Source organism: Melopsittacus undulatus, chromosome 9, assembly GCF_012275295.1.
Source record: "Melopsittacus undulatus isolate bMelUnd1 chromosome 9, bMelUnd1.mat.Z, whole genome shotgun sequence".
NCBI lineage: Eukaryota > Metazoa > Chordata > Aves > Psittaciformes > Psittaculidae > Melopsittacus > Melopsittacus undulatus.
This window is the reverse complement of record NC_047535.1, coordinates 45,233,891-45,250,380: the sequence shown is the minus strand read 5'-3', so window position 1 is coordinate 45,250,380 and position 16,490 is coordinate 45,233,891. Positions and strand designations below refer to the sequence as shown.

The 16,490-nt window shown below is 52.2% G+C and overlaps 2 long non-coding RNA genes across 5 annotated transcripts; both read left to right on the top strand.

The window, feature by feature from the left end:
* Positions 1–2,658: 2,658 nt before the first annotated feature.
* LOC117436669 (uncharacterized) lies at positions 2,659–7,245 on the top strand. Of its 3 annotated transcripts, none has more exons than XR_004549996.1 (4): positions 2,659–3,064; positions 4,087–4,229; positions 6,231–6,345; positions 7,182–7,245. It is a non-coding gene; the product is annotated as an uncharacterized lncRNA (long non-coding RNA). The 3 variants fall into 3 exon arrangements; XR_004549995.1 differs by having other exon boundaries at positions 4,082–4,229; XR_004549994.1 differs by lacking the exon at positions 2,659–3,064 and having other exon boundaries at positions 3,085–4,229.
* Positions 7,246–10,103: 2,858 nt separating this feature from the next.
* Positions 10,104–15,129, top strand: LOC117436686 (uncharacterized). Of its 2 annotated transcripts, none has more exons than XR_004550027.1 (5): positions 10,104–10,222; positions 10,921–11,017; positions 11,392–11,516; positions 11,736–11,855; positions 14,634–15,129. It is a non-coding gene; the product is annotated as an uncharacterized lncRNA (long non-coding RNA). The 2 variants fall into 2 exon arrangements; XR_004550028.1 differs by lacking the exon at positions 10,104–10,222 and adding an exon at positions 10,299–10,778.
* Positions 15,130–16,490: the final 1,361 nt, after the last annotated feature.

The following is a 16,490-nucleotide window of genomic DNA, read 5'->3' as shown; positions in this document are numbered from 1 at the left end:
TTGATGCCCATTTCTAATTCTTCTGAAGCCATTCTGGCAGTTTCCAAACCATTTTGGTCCATTTCCTACCCATTTCTAGCCTGGTCTTGCCCTTCCTAGCTTGGTTTAACTCCTGTATGGTCATTTTTATCTTACTCTTCTGCATTTCTAAACCTTTTTTAGATTCTTTTGGCACATTGTAAAGAATGGAGAGGCTTTTCCATCTTATTCTGCCCAGTCCTTACTAGTTTTAAGCTGGTTTTGGCTCCTTCTTTAGTATTTGTGGTCATTTCTGGCCTGTTTTAAGCTGCTCTTGCCTATTTCTAATGTGCTTCAGGCTATTTCTAACCTCTTGATGCCCATTTCTAATTCTTCTGAAGCCATTCTGGCAGTTTCCAAACCATTTTGGTCCATTTCCTACCCATTTCTAGCCTGGTTTTGCCGTTTCCTAGCTTGGTTTAACTCCTGTATGGTCATTTTTATCTTACTCTTCTCCGTTTCTAAACCTTTTTTAGATTCTTTTGGCACATTGTAAACAATGGAGAGGCTTTTCCATCTTGTTCTGCCCATTCCTTACTAGTTTTAAACTGTTTCTTTGTTACTTCTATTTGTGGTAATTTCTGTCCTGTTTTAAGCTGCTCTTGGTTATTTGTAATCTTCTTTAGGCTATTTCTAACCTATTGATGCCCACTTGTTTCTCTTTTGAAGCCATTCTGGCTGTTTCCAAGCCCTTTTGGTCCATTTCTTGTCATGTGTTGTCCCCCCCAATACGGCATCTGCTTTTCCCCACCACGCCAATTTGTCTTCCCCCCCGCCACTCCCCCCTGTTCTTCTATCCCGTATCCCACTCTTCACCCCTTTCTCATCATCTATCCCTTTTAACCGCCATTATTCCCACACCCCCACCCCCCTTCTCTACCATCTGTCCCCCCTAACAGCCATTCTCCCCCCCTTCCCCACTATCTCTCCCATTTAAACCCCTTTCCTCCGTCATCACAACAGTCTTCCCGCCCACCAAAGCCCGAACTAACCTTCGTCCAGCAAGTCTCGATCTTTACCGCGCCGAGCTAAACCCTGCTGAGCTCCGTAACCGTGCACGTACAGAAAACAAAGCTGCGTTCCAGCCCTCACCGCTGTCTGCTCCTTCCCGGGCACTGCCATCGCTCCCTCACAGAAAAGGACACCGCTGATTGGCCACCGGTCTCTAGGCGGGAAAACGGCCCCTCAGCCGTGCGGCCCGGGATTGGACGGCGCTGACCCTCCGCCCCGCCCCCCCGGGTGGCTTCAGCTCTGCTCGGCTCACTTCGGGTTAGCATAGCCTGCGTTAGTTTACCACGGCTGTGTGGTTTGGCCTAGCCTGGGGAAGCATAGCATAGCCTCCATCCAGCGTGAGATTAAGATGAGTGAGATTAGACCTGGGTGAGATTGACTGGGGGGAGACTGACCCTAGTCAGATTTGTCCTGGGTCAGATTTGTCCCTGGTCAGATTACCCCAGGGGTCAGATTAGCTCGAGTCAGGTTAGTCCGGGTCAGATTAGTCCGGGTCAGATTAGCCCGGTCAGATTAGCCCAGGTCGGATTATCCCGGGTCAGATTAGCTTGGGTGACCCGGTTTGGATCATCCCGGGTCATTTAGCTCAGATAAGAGACAGGTGAGATTAGACGGGTGAGATTATCCTAGCCTCCTTAACTTAGTTTAGTCTGAGTTACCTCGAGTTAGTCTTGGTTAACCTGGATTAGCCTATCCTCAGTTAGCCTGGGTTAGATGAGCCTGGATTAGATGGGGTTAGCCTACCCTATCATAGGGCGGGGTATATGGGAGGACAATACTGGGGTTTTGGGGATATGGAGTCCCTACATGGGGGTCTGTGGGGGGATTTGGGGGTCTGGAGTCCCTGCATGGGGGTCTATGGGTGTATCTGGGGGTCTGGAGTCCCTACATGGGGGTCTGGGGGGATTTGGGGGTCTGAAGTCCCAGTATGGGGGTCTGTGGGGGGATTTGGAGTCCCTGTATGGGGGTCTATGGAGGGATTTGGGGGTCTGGAGTCTCTCCGTGGTGTTTTGTAGGGGTGTGGAGACCCCTTATGGGGTGTATGGGGGAATACGGGGGGATATGGGGTTCTGGAGTCCCTAGATGACGTGTGGGGCAATAGGGGGGGGATACGGGGTTCTGTGGGGCTTTATGAGGGGTATCTGGAGTTCTGCATTCCCATTATGGGGTTCTGTGGGGGCCCTGCGAGCCCCGAGAGGAGGGAACGGGACGGGAACGGAGCTTCCGGCCGCGCCGCGCTCGTCAGGGCCATCTTGGAACAAAAAATGGCGGCAGCGCAGGCGCGGTGCGGCCGTTACCACGGCAACGCGGACGCCATGAGGGGTGAGGTGCCGTACTCAGGCTAGCACCTCACCAAGATGGCCGCCCCGTAGTGCCGTACGTCAAAATGGCGTCTCACTAATTTGGCCTGTCCCGGCGCCCGTACTCAAGATGGCGCCTATCAAGTGGCATCAGTGCACCCCCCCCCCCCCGTGCCCGCCCCTGTCTCCCCTCTCCCCATGGCGGCGCAGAGCCGCGCTCCCCCCCAGCCGCCTCCCTCCCCTCTCCTCACGGCTCCTGCTCCCGCACCTCTCTCTGCACCTCCTCCATGGCCGCCCTATGGCGGCGGGCGGGGCGGGGAGTGGCGGGAGGGGGCAGGAGGAGGAAGGGAACCGAGTGGTTCCGGGAGGAGCCGACACCTCCCATTGCCCCCCCCGCCGGGCACGGCTCAGCCCGGATCGGCACGGCACGGCTCGGCTCGGCCCAGGGTAGAACCGGGGCACCGAGGGGGTCTGGGGCAGGCCGGCAGCCGGAGGGGGGCAGTCGCGGGGGGGCGGCGCTGCTGTCCCGGCCTGCAGCGGGGACCGTGTCCCCCTTCCCATCCCTCCTGCCGGAGGCACTCGTGTTCCCCGCGGCCGCTCCGGGTCACGGTCTCCACGGCAACAGCTGCTGCCGCCGCTCCGGGTCACGGTCTCCACGGCAACAGCTGCTGCCGCCGCTGCTGCACGGACTCGGCATCCACCTCCTGCACGGCGCCACCACCGTGGTCTTTGGGGTACGGACAAACGGGGGGGGGGGGGAGAGACACTGGGGGTGCTGCGACCCATGGAGAGCCGCAGAAACAGTTTGCCAGGGCTTCCCCAAGGTGCTCGATTGTTTTGTTCTGTGTGCAGGATGTTTCTCATCACACCCCAAAGCTTTTCGAGGAGTCAAACGCATCGGTTTCCCTCTCTTCCCCCAAGAAAGGGGAAGTTTGTGGCCGGTTGCAATGATAGCACCTGGAGTGGTGCTGCCCTGAAACAGGATGAAATGGCTGCATCCTTCCGGGAGGCTGCCTCCGAAAGCAGAATTGCCCTGTGAGCTGGAGAGGTGCCCCTGCAGTGAGGGCCCGTGCCCAGGGAGGCATGGGGAGCTGGGGACTTGGCACTTTCCTGCCTATCATAGAGGACTGTGATGTACGATGGTAATGAATGCATCTTTATTTATAGATATGATACTATGAAATAGCTTTATTATCCCTTGCTAAAAATGCTTCCTTTTTTGCTTTCTTAGCAGTCAGTGCAAAAATTCAAGTTAATATCATAATATCATGGTAAAAGCTGCAAGCTCTGAAGTGGTACAGGCTGGCAGGAAGCTCCCAGTGTATGGTTTGGTGTGAGCAGCACCGATGTATTAGGTTTGGCATAGTAGTACATGGGTTTTTTTTCTTGTTTTTAGTGGCCATCTATGCCATCTATGCATCTATGCTTAACTTGTTAACAATTTATGTTCATATGTACGAGGAGGAGGAACATAAAGATGATGTAAGGATAGACAGGTTTGTAAAACCAGCCATTTCTTCAAGGGACGGCTGCTGCAGCAATACCCTGCTTGCACGATGCCCTATATGAGTGTCTGTTTTGAGCGAGTTTTACACGTGACCTGCACCCTGATCATGCGTTCTTTTTAGGCTGCACACCCGCCTATCAGCCTCATCAGCGTTGATGCTGTGGACCCACATCAGTGGTTTCTTGAGCTTTGAGAAAAACCCAGTTCTTGTTCTTAGATAAATACAAGAACCCTTCTGTTTCAGAGCAGCGTGCAGCCATGTGCACACTGTGTGTGCCAGAACAGACCCTTTCAAGAGCTCCAGAAGACTTTTTTAGCCTCTTTCTTTCATCTGCAAGACCAAAAAGGAAAGAGAGGTTTCTGCAACTGGGAAGCAGGAGAAGAGAGTGGAGGTATGTCTGGTAATCGTAGCACATGCTTCTCTGACCTTGCCGAGAGAGGAAATCCATTTACTCTCTGCTTTCATCGATTGGTCTGTAATTTGCCTGTAGTTATCCTCCCCATTTCTACATTTTACAGAATCATGGAATGGTTCATGTTGGAAGGGACCTTAAAGCTCATCCAGCTCCAACCCCTGCCACAGGCAGGCAGGGACACCTCACACTAGAGCAGGTTGCTCCAAGCCCCTGTGTCCAACCTGGACTTGAACACTGCCAGGGATGGGGCAGCCACAGCTTCTCTGTGCACCCTGTGCCAGCGCCTCAGCACCCTCACGGGGAACAGCTTCTGCCTAAGAGCTCAGCTCAGTTTCCCCTCGGGCAGGTTCAAGCCATTCCCCTTGGCCTGTCCCTACAGGCCCTTGTCCCAAGCCCCTCTCCAGGTTTCCTGCAGCCCCTTTAGGCACTGGAGCTGCTCTCAGGTCTCCCCTTCAGGAGCCTTCTCTTGTCCAGGCTGCCCCAGCCCAGCTCTCTCAGCCTGGCTCCAGAGCATAGCTGCTCCAGCCCTCGCAGCAGCTCCATGGTTTCCTCTGGCTCGCTTGAGCAGCTCCACGTCCCTCTTGAGCTGGGGCTGAAGATGTGGATGCAGGACTTTGTTTCCTCTTACATTGGCATAATGCAGAGTGACACTTTAACAGCTGGACAGATGTAGATTCTCCTACCTGGGGCCAGTAAATGAGAGCAAAACCACATCCTCTGCTTGAACAAGGAAGAAATTATTTTGTTCACCTTGTTTACGTGCTTAATTCAAGAAGTTTTTTCCCTTCCAGTCAATTACATTCACGTAATTGAAAACATTGTCCCAGGAAATCTCAGCTTGGTTTGCTTTCCTGCTCGGAGACCATTGCGCTGCTTTTTGCTTAAACAGCAATTGCTTTGCTTGCAGGCTGTTTTGCAGCAGCTCTATGGCTATGGGGAATTACCAGTGTTTTTCTAATCATCCTGTTGGATGTTGTGACAATGCAGGTCCCCGGTTTCCTCTTGACATTTGGGTACTGCCAGCAGAGTTTGCAGCCCTTGGTGTTGTCTTTGTTGAATTAGGACCTGCACTGCTGAGGAGAAGGCAAGGCCTGGAGGGAGGGAGGGAGAACCAGGAACAGGTCAGCCCCAGTATTTTTCTGTAATGAGGGTGGTAAAGCACTGGCAGAGGTTGGCCAGAGAGGTGGTGGATGCCCCATCCCTGGGGACATTCAAGGCCAGGCTGGATGTGGTTCTGAGCACCCTGATGGAGTTGAAGATGTCCCTGCTCATGGCAGGGGAGGTTAGACCAGATGACCTTTAAAGGTTCCTTCCAACCAAAACCATCCTGTGCTCATATGATTAGAACCCCAGGGAATGCAGGCATTTCCCTACAGCTGCTGAGGGTCTCTTTAGAAGCCCAAGGCCACAGTTACCCTTCTTTCTTAGGGAAGGGCTTCCCGTCCTCACGCTCTTTGGTGTGTCTGGTGGCATTGTGCCCATGCCGAAGCTTGTCTTTGGCACCTTGAGCTAAAGTGCTTCACTGACATGAGGTTAAATTCATCTGGAGGAGCCTGTTTTAATGCAGCCAGGGAGGGGAAACTGGCTTATTATTTGCAGTACTGAGCTCTGTTCAGCAGGTGGGTCACGGTAAATGTTTGCTGCCACAAGTACCAGTACCAGTGCGAGTAACACCCAGCTCTGGGCAAATGCACCTTGATTTCAACCTATTTGAACTGGTCACTTACCAGCATAGCAAGTATCACATCCTGCAGGCAAAGCTGCTCAGGTGCAGCTGATGGATCCCTGAGCCCAGCAGGAGGCCTGAGGCTGCTTTTCCATTTACCTCTAAGAGCAATGACATTGGAACCACGGCAGGACGTAGAGCTTTCGTGTGCATAACCCCAAATGTATCTGCCTTTCCTAGCCTGCCAGGCAGGCAGCGTTAGTGCCGCTTTCTAGCTCACTAAAGGGTATTATCTGCTCAACATTTTCCAGTGACAAGACTTCACCTGTACCGTAGCTGATGGTGGGCTCACAGACCAGAACACACACAGCCTATTGCACAGATCGGCTTTCCTGGCAGCCCCGGGCAGCACTTGCAGGGACAGAGGTGTGTACTTAGCCCCTGATTCCAAGAAGATGCCGTAACATGGCTGTTTCTAACTCATTTATGCCCACTTCTAAACTGTTTTATTTGCTATTTCTAAATTCTTTCTGCCATTTCCAACCCGTGTTTGGTCACTTCTAACCCTTTTAAAGCCATTTCTTAAAATTTCCCTCTTTTTTTGGCCCTTTTCTCACTCTGTTTAAGCCACTTTTTTATTTCTCTAACCCATTTTTTCCCATTTGTCAGCAGCTTTAAGCCTTTTTTGACGATTTCTAACACAATTGTGGCCACTTCTAACTAGATTTAAACCCATTTTTAGCCATTTGCAACCCTTATATGTCCAATTCTAACCTGGTTTAAGCCATTTTGTCCATTTCTAAACTATTTTTTCTTCTAACCATTTTTTTTTGCCACTTCAAACACATTTTTGCCCATTTCTGAGCCTGGTTTAAGCCATTTTTCCCCATTTCTACCCTATTTTAAGCCATTTTAGTCTATTTCAAAACAATTCATGGCCATTTCTATCCCAGTTTTGCCCATTTCTTACCAGTTTTAAGCCGTTTTTGGCAATTTCTAACCCATCTTTCCCATTTCTAACCCCTTTAAAGCTTTTTTGGGGGCTATTTCTGACCTGTCTGTGGCTGTTTCTGTCCCATATTTATCCACATCTTCCGCATTGTAGGCCATTTTTGCCCACTTCTAACCCATTTTTACCCATTTCTTGATTGTTTTAATCCATTTTGGGCCACTTGTGTTCCACTTTGGACCATTTGTAAGGTGTTTTGAACCATTTTTTTCATTTTCTAACCCATGTTTGCCCATTTCTTATCTCATTTTAGGTATGGGACGCCTAAAAATAGTTACTGAAAGAGACTAAAAGACAAGGACAGCTGGAAAAAACATGAATGAAAAAGGAAATAAAATGTGTAAAGAAAATAAAAAGCAAAAGAGAAGAATGTGATTATAAATCCCCACAAAGCAAACACAAAGCAATAAAAGTCTGAAAGAATCTCGAATAGAAGTTCCTTAAGCAACTTTGCCCCAGCCCCAATATTGCAAACTGTCCCCACTCAGCAGCTGGGGTCCCCGGAGGCTGTCAACGGGGAGGGGAGCCGCCGTTGCTCTAAGGCCGTTGCTTCTGCAGCGTGTGCTGCCACCTCGTGTCCAAGCGTCGGTACTGCAGGTGCTGGAGGTGGGGGGGCACGGCGTAGCTCGGGGCACTGCTCGCTGCTGCCATCCTGTGTCCAAAGCTCGGTACTGCAGGTGCCGGAGATGCGGGAGGGGAAGCAAAGGGGTGGCTCAGAGCAAAGGGAGGTGCTGCCCTCCTGTGGCCAAAAGTACGAACTGCACCCCAAGAGGCCGGAGCCGCCCGAAGGGAACCGAGCGGAGCCGAAGCCGCCTGAGGGGGACGGAGCCGCCCGGAGGGACCGGAGTGGCTTCCATGGGGTCCCAGGGGAGCCGACAGCTGCCATTGCCCCCCCCGTTTGCCTCCGCCAAGTCCCGTTACCCCCATGATTCGCCTCGGCTCGGTACGGTACGGTCCGGACCCGGTTCGGCGGCACAACCCGCACCCCGACTGGCTGAGACGCCTGTCAGTCACTCTTACTCCCGCCCCGCTTCCGTTCGGCTTCTACACTGGCCCCCCCACTCCTCTGATTGGCTGCGGCGCTTGTCAGTCACGCCTAGTCCCGCCCGGCTCCGGCGGCGCCGGATCACTGCTCTGATTGGCTGCGGCGGTTGTCAATCACGCTTAGTCCCGCCCGGCGCCGACGGCGCCCCCCCACTCCTCTGATTGGCTGCGGCGGTTATCAATCACGCTTAGTCCCGCCCGGCGCCGACGGCGCCCCCCCACTCCTCTGATTGGCTGCGGCAGTTGTCAATCACGCTTAGTCCCGCCCGGCGCCGGCGGCGCCCCCCCACTCCTCTGATTGGCTGCGGCGGTTGTCAATCACGCTTAGTCCCGCCCGGCGCCGACGGCGCCCCCCCACGCCTCTGATTGGCTGCGGCGGTTGTCAATCACGCTTAGTCCCGCCCGGCGCCGACGGCGCCCCCCCACGCCTCTGATTGGCTGCGGCGCTTGTCAATCACGCTTAGTCCCGCCCGGCGCCGGCTCCGCCCCCCCACTCCTCTGATTGGCTGCGGCAGTTGTCAATCACGCTTAGTCCCGCCCGGCGCCGGCGGCGCCCCCCCACTCCTCTGATTGGCTGCGGCGGTTGTCAATCACGCTTAGTCCCGCCCGGCGCCGGCGGCGCCCCCCCACGCCTCTGATTGGCTGCGGCGCTTGTCAATCACGCTTAGTCCCGCCCGGCGCCGACGGCGCCCCCCCACGCCTCTGATTGGCTGCGGCGCTTGTCAATCACGCTTAGTCCCGCCCGGCGCCGACGGCGCCCCCCCACGCCTCTGATTGGCTGCGGCGGTTGTCACTCACGCTTAGTCCCGCCCGGCGCCGGCTCCGCCCCCCACTCCTCTGATTGGCTGATGCGCACGTGACCCGCTCCTAGCCACGCCCCTCTCCGGCTCCGCCCCCTCTCTCCTCTGATTGGCTGATGCGCACGTGACCCGCTCCTAGCCACGCCCCTCGCCGGCTCCGCCCCCCCCCTCCTCTGATTGGCTGATGAGTACGTCACCCGCTCGTAGCCACGCCCCTCGCCGGCTCCGCCCCCCCACTCTTCTGATTGGCTGATGAGCACGTCACCCGCTCCTAGCCACGCCCCTCTCCGACACCGCCCCCCCACTCCTCTGATTGGCTGAGGCGAAGCCGAACCCTCCCGAAGCGGCGGAACCGGCCGAAGAGAACCGAGCGGAGCCGAAGCCGCCTGAGGGGGACGGAGCCGCCCGAAGGGAACCGAGCGGAGCCGAAGCCGCCTGAGGGGGACGGAGCCGCCCGGAGGGACCGGAGTGGCTTCCATGGGGTCCCAGGGGAGCCGACAGCTGCCATTGCCCCCCCCGTTTGCCTCCGCCGAGTCCCGTTACCCCCATGATTCGCCTCGGTTCGGTACGGTACGGTCCGGGCCCGGTTCGGCGGCACAACCCGCACCCCGACTGGCTGAGACGCCTGTCAGTCACTCTTACTCCCGCCCCGCTTCCGTTCGGCTTCTACACTGGCCCCCCCACTCCTCTGATTGGCTGCGGCGCTTGTCAGTCACGCCTAGTCCCGCCCGGCTCCGGCGGCGCCGGATCACTGCTCTGATTGGCTGCGGCGGTTGTCAATCACGCTTAGTCCCGCCCGGCGCCGGCGGCGCCCCCCCACTCCTCTGATTGGCTGCGGCGGTTGTCTATCACGCTTAGTCCCGCCCGGCGCCGACGGCGCCCCCCCACGCCTCTGATTGGCTGCGGCGGTTGTCAATCACGCTTAGTCCCGCCCGGCGCCCACGGCGCCCCCCCACGCCTCTGATTGGCTGCGGCGGTTGTCAATCACGCTTAGTCCCGCCCGGCGCCCACGGCGCCCCCCACGCCTCTGATTGGCTGCGGCGCTTGTCAATCACGCTTAGTCCCGCCCGGCGCCGGCTCCGCCCCCCACTCCTCTGATTGGCTGAGGCGCACGTGACCCGCTCCTAGCCACGCCCCTCTCCGGCTCCGCCCCCCCTCCTCTGATTGGCTGATGAGTACGTCACCCGCTCGTAGCCACGCCCCTCGCCGGCTCCGCCCCCCCACTCTTCTGATTGGCTGATGAGCACGTCACCCGCTCGTAGTCACGCCCCTTTCGGTCATCGCCCCCCCACTCCTCTGATTGGCTGAGGCTCCACCCGCGCAGCCGCTTTTCTTCACCGTGTGCAGTACCGAACTTTGGCCACATGATGGCAGCACCAGTCGTCTCTCGGCGCTGCACCTCCGCTTTCCCGACCCGGTTTGCCGCTGATTGCCGCCCGAAGGACACACGGTAGTACCGGACAGCGGCCCCCAGCCGCTTTCTCCCCCGTCTCCCCCCATTTCAATGCTGAATTTTCGACAGAGCGGCCCCCCCCTCCCGTCTTCACCGACACATGACGGCAGCAGCGAGCGGCTTCCGGAGCCGCTCCGCCCCCCCCACCTCCACCACCTGCAGTACCGCCGTTCGGACGCACGGTGGCAGCACACGCTCCCTTTTTCGGTGCCGCAGGGGAAACGGGCTCCGGAGCTGCTGCTCCGCGCCCGGCTTCAGTCCTCCGTGGAATGCTCCTCGGAGCGGTGCTTTTGGTTTTGCAAACGCCGCAGGCATCACCTGCACACACAGAGCTCCTGCCCTCGCTTGGCCACCTGAAATTCAGAGGGAGCTCTGCACACGGCCTCTCCGGTGCCCGATCTCTGGATCTCTCTCTAAGAGATGGGGCTGTTCTCTGGATAAAGCACGCCGGGGTTTGCTCTGTTGAAGAGCCCTTTTCTCCCTGGATCTCCTCCTGGGCTGCAGCCATCAGCCAAAACGGAAAGCACTGCTCATCCTACCTCTTTTACCCCAGGTGCTGCTTTGCCCCCAGATCATTGAGGGAGGAGTTGTGGCTGCTGCCTGGGGTATAAAGGCGCAGTGTTGCCGGGAGAGGCTCATTCAGCTCTCGGGCTTCAGCGGGGTCAGTTCTCTGTGCTGTGCTTTGTGTTTTGTAGCTTTGGAGTCTTGCGGCGTTTTGTGCTGTTGTGCTGGGATGTTTGCCGTAATGGAATCAGCTGAGTGCGGAGCATCAGGACCTCTCAAGGCTTCCCAGTGAGTGCATTAACAAGTGTCTCTGTACGGCTTTCTTTTCAGGGCTGTTATATTTATATTGTTATAATTTTATTATACTTGTCAGTCACAGCACACGGAGCGCGAGCGTCCAGCCCGGCTCCCACAGTTGGGGAGCCGCTACCGAAAGCTGGTGCTGGGCATCCCCTACACACGGAGGCACCCGGAGCGGTGCCACCAGTATGCCGAGCAAGCCTGGGTAGGGGATGGCCAGCGACAGCTTTTCCGGACAGATTTCAGCCGTCCATGCCTCAGTTTTCCTACCTATAAGCCAGGAACAACAGCAATTCTCCCCTGCTTCCCTGCGCTTCCCAGTTTGCCGGTTTTATTTATTCTCTTCTCTGTTCCTTTGAAAGGCAGCTCCCACCCGTAAGCACCAAAGAGTCCTCCTCAGCCTCGGGTCTGAGTCAGCTCCCCGGGCATGGGGCATTCTGTGCTGCAGGGAACAGAGCGTGCGGGCGACACGGGTCCTGCATGGACAGTAAGTAAAGGGCTCAAAGGAAAAGAGGGGGAAACAGAAAAGTCTAAAGCCATTTTTCAGGGTTCCAGCCCCTTCCCCAAATTGGTTGCTTCTTTTTGGCACTTCCCGCTGTTTCGAAGAGCTTTAATGATGCTGGGTTGTATGAGCCGATAGGCTCAGAGCCCCGCAGTCATGCTTTTGCTGGGCTGATGTTGTCAATTCTCCTTTGTTTTCCCTCAGCCTCGTTGCTGCTCTCGTCTGCGTGCGATCATCCAGGGTGAGACCAGGGGACATACTAGGAAGACTGCTTGGGATGCCTTCCGTCTTCTCCCTGCGTACCAGGAACTCTGTCATCTGACGGTGAGTAATACCAGTGTGCTTTTGTACACGGTATGCAGCCTGCCAAAGTGTTTTGCTTCCAAGTTACCATTGTGTATTACCCAAAAGCAACTGAGACATTTGGGGTTAGCTTTGTATATAGATACAGATGAGGCATCTGAAGCGTGTCTGTCTGTAAAAAATACCTACATTTAGATCAGACTCAAATCTCTCTGGAGAAGATGTTGTTCCTTATGGTCCTGCTGAAGTCTGTTTGGAAGAGATACCAAGCAATAGTGGCTCTGTCTAAATAACAAGTATTATTAGTTTGGGCCTGTTTTATTGGCTGGAAAGGCTTCTGAAGAAGCACACCAGCGTACTGGGAATATAATGGGAGGTGTAAAGGGCTTTGTTAACCTTTACTGGGACTTGAACGCTTGTGGTGGAAGGAAAATTTGGCAGGCATAGGTGTTAGTTTGTATAAGGGAAGCCTTAGGTTGGGTGGTGTCAGTGTCGGTTTGGGTCTTACAGGGGTCAGGTTGGATACTGCTGGTGGCCCTTTGGGAGCCATTGGTGTTAGGATGGATAGTACAGAGTGGGTGAGGTTGGAAGGGATTTCCTGCTGTTTACTCCAAGCCCTTGCTCAGCCTCTGGTGCCTTGTCCTCTCTGAACATCTCCAAGATCTCTACAAGTTCTTTGGGCAACGTGTTCTGGTGATTGGTTTGTTTGAGAGTAAACCTTTTCTCTTAATGTTTAAATGAACTTTCCTGCCCTGTGTTTCGTTTCCTGCCCATTGCCTCTGTCTGTGGTTTTGGTTGTGTTGTGACACGGGGAACAGCTCCATGGGGTGCTACAAAATGTCATCAGACAGCCTGGGTGACCTTTGAAGGTACCACCTTTTCCATTGGCAGTGAGATAAGAACCTGGTTTGGGTTTTTGCCTTCCCCTACATGTGTTTGCCTTCCCCCTGATGTGTTTGGAAAATAAAGCTAGGACTGCTGGCTTTTGTGTTGCAAGGAGGGGAACAGGTAGGCAGAGGTATTTGTAGAATATAATGCATCCCATTTTTATTTTATGTAGATGAGGTGCCAACCAGCAATTAATAATGTGGGAAGTTAACCAGATTTGAAGAAACATGAAAGAGGGTTTATGAGTGAATCAGAACTGAGCAGATGACCTGCTTTGATTGAGCTCTATGCACTTGCTGGAATGTTTTTCTTTTTTTGGGGTTTTTTTTTTTTGGTCAGTTGAGGGAGTCAGTGCTGACATGCTGTAGAGAAGTCAATTGGTGAATCTGGGTGAAACTGGCTCAGTTTAATTTGTATACACAGCCCCACAAACATAGGAATTTGTAATCCCTGTGATGGATTTGAAATGAAAATCTACTGCTGTGACATGTGAGGGTGAGCGGACATTGCAATTGCCAGACAGAACACCAGACTTTAACAGTAAAATTCGCTCATCTCATGCAGAAGTGGAGCAGCAGACTGGGTATTATGGTGCAGTTCAGGGCTCAAACTCAGAGAAGCTGTGCTTCAGCTCCTGTTTTCCTAGCATTTAACCATACGAAGAACCTATGGAGAAGCTTGGTTGCAACTTGTGGTCTGCTAGGGTAGTGAAGGAAGTAGGCTGTGAGGGAGATCAGGTCTTTTAAGTTTTAGGTTGCTACTTCTTTGGGCACTTGGAGGACTAGTTTCAGTCTGTTACTGTTCTCTGCTGGTAACAAGGAGTAGCTGATGACTAAGACAGTCAAGGTAACCAGATGGTCCATTGGGCCGTTCCACCTTTCACTTGTACGTGACAGGACTGAGTGGCACAAGCAAGCAACCTATCCTGTCCTGTAAACTCCATTACTATTTATTCCCTTTTTTTCTCAACTTAAACCACATAAAAGCAGCTACTTTTCTTTCCGGGCATAGAAACAATGTTCTCCCTGTAATGAGCTGCTCCATGGTGTGTTCCTACCCATGGATATCATTAAAATAATAAACTCCAGATCATTAATTTGCTGCACACTGCTTGCTGTGTTAATGGCTGCTGCCTTTCCTTCCCGTCATCCTTGATGATACTGAGGGCAGGTGGCTGTTTCTGGGAGGAGCAGTCTGGTTTCCCATGGAGAAGCTGAATTGTTTCATCTCACTCTCCATCACTGGCAATGGCAAACAAGGCTCTTAGATAAATGCATATTGGTGCTTTTTTTCCTTCCTGTTGGAAAAGGTGGTACAGGCTATGTTTGTGTGTGTGTGTTCCAGTATCCAGGGGCTGGTTCATAGCCTGTTGAGCTGTGCTAGATAGTAAAATATGTTACCTCTTCTGAGAACTGATAAATATGCTTAAAAGTCTTCTGTGGAGGTATATAGATAAACTTGAAGTATCTCAGATATATGGTGCTAGATATGTTTGCTAAGGGTTTATATACACTTTGAATTGAGATATGAGTAGTGATCATCAGGGAAGAAATCTTTTCATTAACTTGATTAGGCCACAGATCCTTATACCCTGTCTTGACAGTTCTTGGACAACAACAGTCTTGCCTTAAATGGCATAGATCAAGGTCAGTCAGTAGAATATGAGATGTCTTATAAGTATCCTTACTCTATCCCCCAGTATCATGAATATTTAAAGAACTAATAACTATTTTCAGTGTATACGCAGGTAAGCTTTATCCAAGTAGACAGGTGCTCATTGTGAAGTACAGTTTTAGTCCCTTCTTTGTAATTCTTCTGTATATAGGTTGTGGTAATGGAGAGACAGAAGTGTTTGGCACTGCTGCCAGATTGTAACCAGACCTTACCTCTGCCTTTTTCTTCTCCTTGTAGCTCCTCCAGATGGACCTCCTTTCCAGCTGAACTCAATCACCACTGCACTGATTTCAGGCCTTGTCCACCTAGGAGTCACAAACGTTTTCTTTTTCGTATGTTCCTTAACTCTTCTGTGCAGAAAGTGGCATGACAGTTCAGTCTTGAGTGGCATCTGAAATGCAGGTTTCAGCTGAAACCGGTGATTTACTTGCACTTTTTCTGTGGGGCTGTCTTTCTTGTCCATGAAATATGATTCCATTAAAAAATGTTGACACAATGTTCCAGCTGTATCCAGCTTCTATACCAGCTGTTCTGTATTTTTATTTTGCTAGATTATGTTGTGTAGGTAAAGCAGCAGTGGTATTGGTAACATTCAGAAATGCTCATAAGTTCATACACACGTAGTAAGATAAGGATCTCGTCTATTTTGTCATGGCATTTTTCACATGTTTGCTTCTCAGAAGGACTTTGTTTTATTCTATCTTGGTTAAAAATAAAAACAAACCAAAACTTGCGACACGCTTAGAATAAGTGATTTTGTGTATTGTTCATTTGGAAGTGTTTTTAGATGTATCTTCCATTGGATTGTGATGATAACATGTGAAGGACATAATTTGGTTGCATGTCTTTAAGTCATATAGTTTAAGGCAAACTGCACTTGGTCCCAGGGAATGATGCTGCAGTTCTTGAGGTGGAAAAATCTTTTTCCAGCAAAATCGTTGTGTAAGAAGCAGTGAAAACTTTAACTAATGTTTACCATCAAGTTAATTATGCACAGATGCACAAGTGTCCCAGGCCAAGTGGAATTCTGACCTTTGGCCATCAGAATTGATGAATGGCTTTTGTGGCAAATGAGGAGTGCCAGCAGAAGGGATTCAGGGCCTTGTGTGACTCCTTGGGAGAAGGCTTGGTTTGGAAAAGAGGTCAGATGTGGACTTTGGGTTTCGTTTACCCACATCTATAATGGGGTCAAGAGTAGTTCCACATAGTTCAGTGTGTGGTTCATACTCTGTCCCATGAGGTGGGTCTTCTGTGGCCTAAGTCCAGTTTATTTAAGAACGTTTCATGTGCAGAGCAGTTCACAGCCTGAATTGGTTTAATCTGCAACATCTGGAAATAACTTTACCGAAGTCCCCTGACAGTGAAGACTAAGCCATTACAGAAGGTAAGTCCTTGTAGCCACTGAGAGCTGGCTAAACTTGCCCCTTGAGGTGGTAGAAAAACTGACAGTCCAGAAGGCATTTAGGCACAGGGGTAGAACAAATAAATTCTGTTTAAGGGCCTCTCACTCGGGCACAATCATATGATAAACCATTTAAACAGTTTCCAGTGTATGGTGCTGCGTGGCAGCCTTGGAGCCCAGACAAAGCCACCCTGAGCGCTCTGCAGTTGCTGAAGTAGGTGTGCTCTCCAGCTTCTTTGGAATTCCTGCTTCGGCTTTATAAATCCCTTGGTGATCCTTCTGAGAAAATGCCAGTGTCAGAGCAAATTATTATTACTACTGACATGATAATAAAAGGTGAAATCAGATGTTGCTTGGAAAATTGAATTCCTGCTATAAAATGATGCTGTCAGGGCTGTGCATTGCACAGTACCTGCATTTGCTCATTTAAAGTAGTATGTCATCTACTCTACAGCTGCTTTTCAGCTCCTCCCCTCTCCTCCCAGTAATTGGCAAATGATGGGATGTGGTTACATGGCCATTTACAGTACTTATTAGCATTTCATTTATAACATTATCATCCAAACCAGATTTAATTGCTGTCTGGGTGTAAACATTTCTATCTTGCAAATGGCAACTCCATTCACTTCTCTGCCACTGAGGAATACGGTATATTCTCAGAAGAGAAAACACAAATTTGTCACGGATGGCTG